General features: G+C 39.1%; 1 protein-coding gene across 3 annotated transcripts in view; it reads left to right on the forward strand.

Annotated features, from left to right (window-relative positions):
• The window catches only part of LRRC8B (leucine rich repeat containing 8 VRAC subunit B), a 71774-nt gene that overhangs the window by 29390 nt on the left and 36217 nt on the right, over positions 1 to 6167 (forward strand). The gene's annotated exons all lie outside the window — the stretch shown is intronic.

The raw sequence follows: 6167 nt of genomic DNA on the forward strand, positions 1-6167 counted from the left end.
AGTATGGCCATTTTCACGATAATGATTCTTCCTAACCATGAGCATGGAATGTTTTTCCATCTCTTTGTGTCCTCTCTTATTTCCTTCAGCGGTGATTTGTAGTTCTCCTTGAAGAGGTCCTTCACATCCTTTGTTAGTTGTATTTTTAGGTATTTTATTTTCTTTGTAGCAATTGTGAATGGGAGTTCGCTCATGATTTGGCTCTGTTTGTGTTATTGGTGTAGAGGAGCAAGATCAAACATTCAAAAGCCAGCAGAAGACAAGAAATAACTAAGATCAGAGCAGAACTGAAAGAGATAAGAGACACAAAAAACTCTTTAAAAAATCAATAAATCCAGAAGCCAGTTTTTTTGAAAAGATCAACAAAATAGACTGCTAGCCAGACTAATAAAAAAGAGAGAATAATCAAATAGATGCAATAAAAAAATGATAAAGGGATATCACCACCAGTTCCATAGAAATACAAACTACCATAAGAGATTACTACAAACACCTCTATGCACATAAACCAGTAAATCTAGAAGAAATGGATAAATTCCTGGACACTTACACCCTCCCAAGACTAAACTAGGAAGAAGTTGAATCTCTGAATAGACCAATAACAAGGTCTGAAGTTGAGGCAGCAATTAATAGCCTAACAACCAAAATAAGTCCAGGTCCAGACAGGTTCACCGCTGAATTCTACCAGACGTACAAAGAGGAGCTGGTACCATTGCTTCTGAAACTATTCCAAACAAAACAAAAAGAGGAAATCCTGCCTAACTCATGAGACCAACACCATCCTGATACCAAAACCAGGCAGAGATACAACTAAAAAAGAAAATTACAGGCCAATATTCATGATGAACATCAATGCAAATGTCTTCAATAAAATACCAGCAAACAGAATGCAACAGCACAGCAAAAAGCTTATCCATCACGATCAAGTAGGCTTCAACCCAGGGATGCAAGCCTGGCTCAACATACGCAAATCTATAAACGTAATACATGTGGAAACAGAACCAAAGACAACCACGTGATTATCTCAATAGATGGAGAGAAGGCCTTCAAAAAAATTCAACAGCCCTTTATGCTAAAAACTCTCAATAAACTAGGTATCGATGGAATGTATCTCAAAATAATAAAATCTATTTATGACAAACCCACAGCCAATATGACACTGAATTGGCAAAAAATGGAAGCATTCCCTTTGAAAACTGGTACTAGACAAGGGTACCCTGTTTCACCATTCCTATTCAACATAGCATTGGAAGTTTTAAAGCAATCAGGAAAGAAAAAGAAATAAAGGGTATTCAATTAGGAAAGAGGAAGTCAAATTGTCTGTATTTGCAGATGACATGATTGTATATTTAGAAGACTCCATTGTCTCAGCCCAAAATATCCTTAAGATATTAAGCAACTTCAGCAAAGTCTCAGCATAGGAAATCAATGTGAACATTTAAATTTTTAAAGCATAACTATTTTTCTACTCAGAATTTTAATTTTTAAGTCCATTTATGTTTTATTTCTCAAGGTACCCAGATATATACCCTAATATAAAATTACGCTTCCTGCTGTCAATCTCAAACACTTTCCAATGAATTCTTTCTGATGCTTTCAAATTCATTTTCCTGATGTATAATACTATGTCCCTAAATGTATTTTTCTATTATTCCCTTGCTCAGATAGCACCAGTCACTTCATACTACTTATATCAAGCCTAAATTGCTCTCTGCTTGTAAAAATATTTGAATATTCTAAAAGTGATATTTTTACCTCTAAAGCAATAATTTCTGAGGTACCTGTTATATTCTGGGCCTGAGCTATATCTTGAAAATTTTTTAGTGTGGCATTTGAGACTCACTTAGCATTTGATCTTAATCACCTTTCCGCCCTCCTCTCCATTATTTCTGTCTCATAAATTCCACCCCATCAATGCATCTGCTCACTAATTCATTAAATTCACCTTGGCTTTCTTTTGCCTTATTTGTTCCATTCTTCCACATAAAATATTATGTGCCCTGTTGTTAACCACCCCCTTTACCCCTTACCCTGTCATTCCCTAACTATACAAATCTTATGCATCTTTCTTGGTCCAACTTGTAAGCCCTGTGCAGTGACTGTTGTTCTTCTAGCATATATTGCCTTAAGATGTAACTCTATAATTCATTTATTTTGTCTTGTCTTGTGCTTGTGCCTTCTTTTACCAATGCATAAGCTCCTTTTGAGATTTAGCTCTGAGTGTGACACCTTTCTACTGCCTTCATCGTCTTGGCCAGTTCTTTGCACCCAGCAGAAGCCTCATCATGATTGTCAAGTACACCTAGCGTCAGAGCATGTGTGAGATGTAACCACCTTCTCTTGGTGGCCAATGACACAAGTTGGTGTTACATAAGGCCCTCTTCGTTTCTACGTCTCTTCAGCTGACAGTGACTAAGTTGTTGCCTTCCTTACATGGATAAGACTCTCCACACAATAAAAACAGATGGTATTGTCAAATATAAATAGGTAAATATTATTTCTTGTATGTGGGTGAGAGAAAAAAATGTAGACAGAAAAAAACATACTCTCAGCTTTCTTGGCACAATCTTTTTGTCTTTCAAATTTGGTTGCTAAGAAATACCCATAGGTTCATCTGGTGTGTACAATGGTGGAACTTAGGTCGCTGACTAGAGACTCTGTGTGTTGTGCAGCTGATTTTGTCACTTAGCTGTGACAAAGCCCTACCCTGACTTAGAAGTCATGTGTCAAACTTCCAAATGGGGAGTATACCTTTTGTCTCCTGGAAAGCCATTGAAACTCTAACGTTTCCAGAGAGCGCATGTTTCTCCCCTTTGCTAAGACCAAGTGAAGCTGCAGAATCCTGCTTAGTTATGAAGCCTGAAGCCAACCTAATGTGCAGAAGTGACCTGTCATCTTTTTTGGAATGTAGGCATTCTGTGTGATTATTACTATTAGTTATTTGGGGGTTATTTTAGAAGAACCTTACTCTATCACTTCAGAGTGCCCAGAGCTGCCCCAGCTTACTCTGAATGCCATGGCTGAGCTAAATTTGTTTTCTCTGCTGATGGGGCTCAAATGGAGTCTTTAGTCTCTGCTAAAGGATTCAGGAAGCCATTTGGGATGTAAATTGAAGGTAGGAAGGTATGAAGATTGTAAGATATTTTTGCAGTTTTTGTTTCTAAGCAAGGAGGTCTAATTAAAACTGTTGTATCTGTTCAATTAATATTTAATAGCAGCTTCTACATGCTAAGTCCTGGGATACAATGATAAGCATGATACATGTAGACCAGACGTCTGAGAGAAATAAATCTTTAATCAAACAATTACTTATAGGTGTGTGATAAATGTTATGAATGGAAGGGATAGAGAACTACAGGAGCATGTTGTGAAGTGACCTGTCATTGTGTTAAGAAGGCGTCCCTTAGGAAATAACTTAATTAGTCATTGACTCAGAGCATCAATGACTTAAGTGACTGCCTTGTTTTGGCCTTGGAGGTGAGCTTGACCTTTTAAGTGAACTATCTGGCACTGTTTCAAATTGTAGCAGCCATTTGGACTAAGAATTAGCTCTCCTATGAGACTTTTTTTATACAGCATCATATTATGTGTAAAATAAATTCATATTTAGCCTTTGCCCCCATGTCACATCACAGAGCTCCTAAGACCCTTGGAATTCCTTATAAGAGTGTACTTTGTTATTCATAGTGAGCTCCTATCAACCATACCTATGTTTGTTCTAATGAGGTAACTCATTGTAGGTACCTGGATAGCTTCAGGATGTGGGGCCTGGTCACCAGAGGATCCAACCATGTGATTCCAGCATTGGGACCTTTATTCTCGTCATCAACCTCTGGAGAGGGGAGAGGAAGTGGAGATTTTCAATCACTAATGGCCAATGTTATTTAATCACTGATTCCTACATAATGAAACTTTCATATAACCCCTAAACAATGGGGTTCAGGTAGCTTCCAGGTTGCTGAACACATCAAAGTGCTGGGAGCATAGTGAGGTTGGAAAGAGCAGAGAAGCTTCATCCTCCCCCTGGCCTCAAATACCTTGCCTTTTGCATCTCTTCCATTTGACTGTTCCTGAGTTGTATCCTTTATAATAAATCAATAATGGTGAGTAAAGTGCTTTCCTGAGTTCTATGAGTTATTCTTGTAAATTATGAAATTTGAAGAGAAGGTTATGGGAACCCCCAAATTTATAGTCAAGTCAAACAGAAGCACAGTTAGCCTGGATTTCTGGGACTTGTGATTGAGTCTGAAGTAAGGACAGTCTCGTAAGGATAAGGGCAGAATGTAAACCAGACATTTTCCCTCTCCAGCTGAGGAACAAATGGCAACCAGTGATTTTGACTACTAGGAGCCATTAACCAACCAAGTTAAAAATATATGAAGCATTAATTTAACAGCAAGGTAAAAATGGACATTTTACCTGAATCATAAGTGACGTAAGATCTTGCTCCTTCAAAAACAGACTGGTTTCTTTCTTAATGCTCTTGCCCAATGCTTCATTCCCTACACCTTCTTCCCTGGAAAACAGGAGCTGGAACAGATATGCAGTGTGGGCTGACTGGAGTCTTTTAAAAGGCGTTCTCCGGGTTGGGCAGTTAGGCATGTGCATTCCATTGGCACTGTGAACCAGAGATTGTGCGTGTTCTCTTTTTGTCTTTTTCCAAATTCCCAGTTGACAGACCTTAAGTGATCCATAATCAGTCCATTGTTACAAGGTAGATTTGAAGAAGAATTTTCTACTGAGGTTGTTGTTTTGTCACAGTGAAACAAATGACTGACATTCTGTGTTTCGGCCACATAGTTCTTCTGGACTCCTGGGCCTCAATGCTTTTGAAGAGCTCTTTTTGACTTCACGATAGGACCTAAATGTGATGGAATGTCAGTGTCTTTGTAACACTTGCTATTTTGTTTCCTTGGAACCACAGTGGTGTAAATAAAGATCACTTCCTGGGTTGTTTTGTTTCAATCAAAGATACTGTCCCAAGGCCAAAAGCATCCTCTTTTTAAATCACTTTGCTAGTAAAAGAATTAGCTTTCTTTATAAGAGTTCTCTTTTGCATTTATTTGCTACTGTAATGATTTCAGAGTTCTTCTACCATATTTTACCACTAACATCAATTCTTGAGCCAGTACGATTGTCTGTATTTTAAAGCTGAGGAGATGGAGGCCTGTATTGGGTGGGTGATTTAAGCTCATGCAGATGATGCTGGAGGCAGGCCTGGGACTCAGTCCAGTGTTCATTTTCTATACTGCTGCCGTGGAAAACCATCACTTACCTCTCACTTTCGCTAGTGCAAGGAGTGGAGAAGCAAAATGAGACTGTACTCAGTCAGCAGCACACACATAAATAAAAATTTTCTAATTAGAAAATTTTTATTTGTGTGTTTTTATGTCATCTGTTCCCCTGCTAGAGCTTGGAGAACATTGAAATTAGGAAATTTGCACTTACTAAAACAGCTCTAGAACATTTACACAGTAACAGATCAGCAAGTCGAACAACTGCTCTAACAAGTGCAGGGTTGACGCTCTCAGCAGTGACTGCTGCTGACCAGTTAGTCAAGAAAACTTCTGTAAAAATGCCCAGTATCTGTGAGCATAGACACCAGTGAAGTATAGATAGAAATAAAATCAGAAGCTTTAAAAAATCCCTTGCCCTCACAGCGGGGTTCCAAACTGATTGGAATCCATGAGACAGGCAGTACTATGATACAGCGAGAGGTGGCCACAGCCAACTGCGAGGCTGAGTGAGTGCCCACAGCGAGCCACAGGGTGAAGCATTCTGTAGTCCTGTTTGCTGTGTTCTCAAATGATCAGTGATCACTGTGATCACACACTTCATAATCCAATCTGCCTTGCTTTTGGGCGTCAAACTTAGCACTCCTGGGAAGGAAACAGCAAGAGCCAATAAAACAGAAAGGAAGAGAAGCTGGAAATCATTCCTTCCCCTTGCCAAGCCTCCCCAACCCTCCCTGAGACATTGTTTTGTCTTTATAATAACAAAGCAACAAGTCAAGAGGTGACATGTTTTAGAAAGAGCTCTCTGGCTACAGTATGGAAATGGGACTAAGAAGGGCAAGATAGGAGGCAATTTCAGAGTCCTCCTGCCCAAAGATGACACAGGCTCCACCCAAGACAGTGGTAGCAGGATTGTAGAAGGGGCTAGTTTAA

Source organism: Sapajus apella, unplaced genomic scaffold (assembly GCF_009761245.1).
Source record: "Sapajus apella isolate SASKATOON/1434 unplaced genomic scaffold, GSC_monkey_1.0 scaffold64, whole genome shotgun sequence".
NCBI lineage: Eukaryota > Metazoa > Chordata > Mammalia > Primates > Cebidae > Sapajus > Sapajus apella.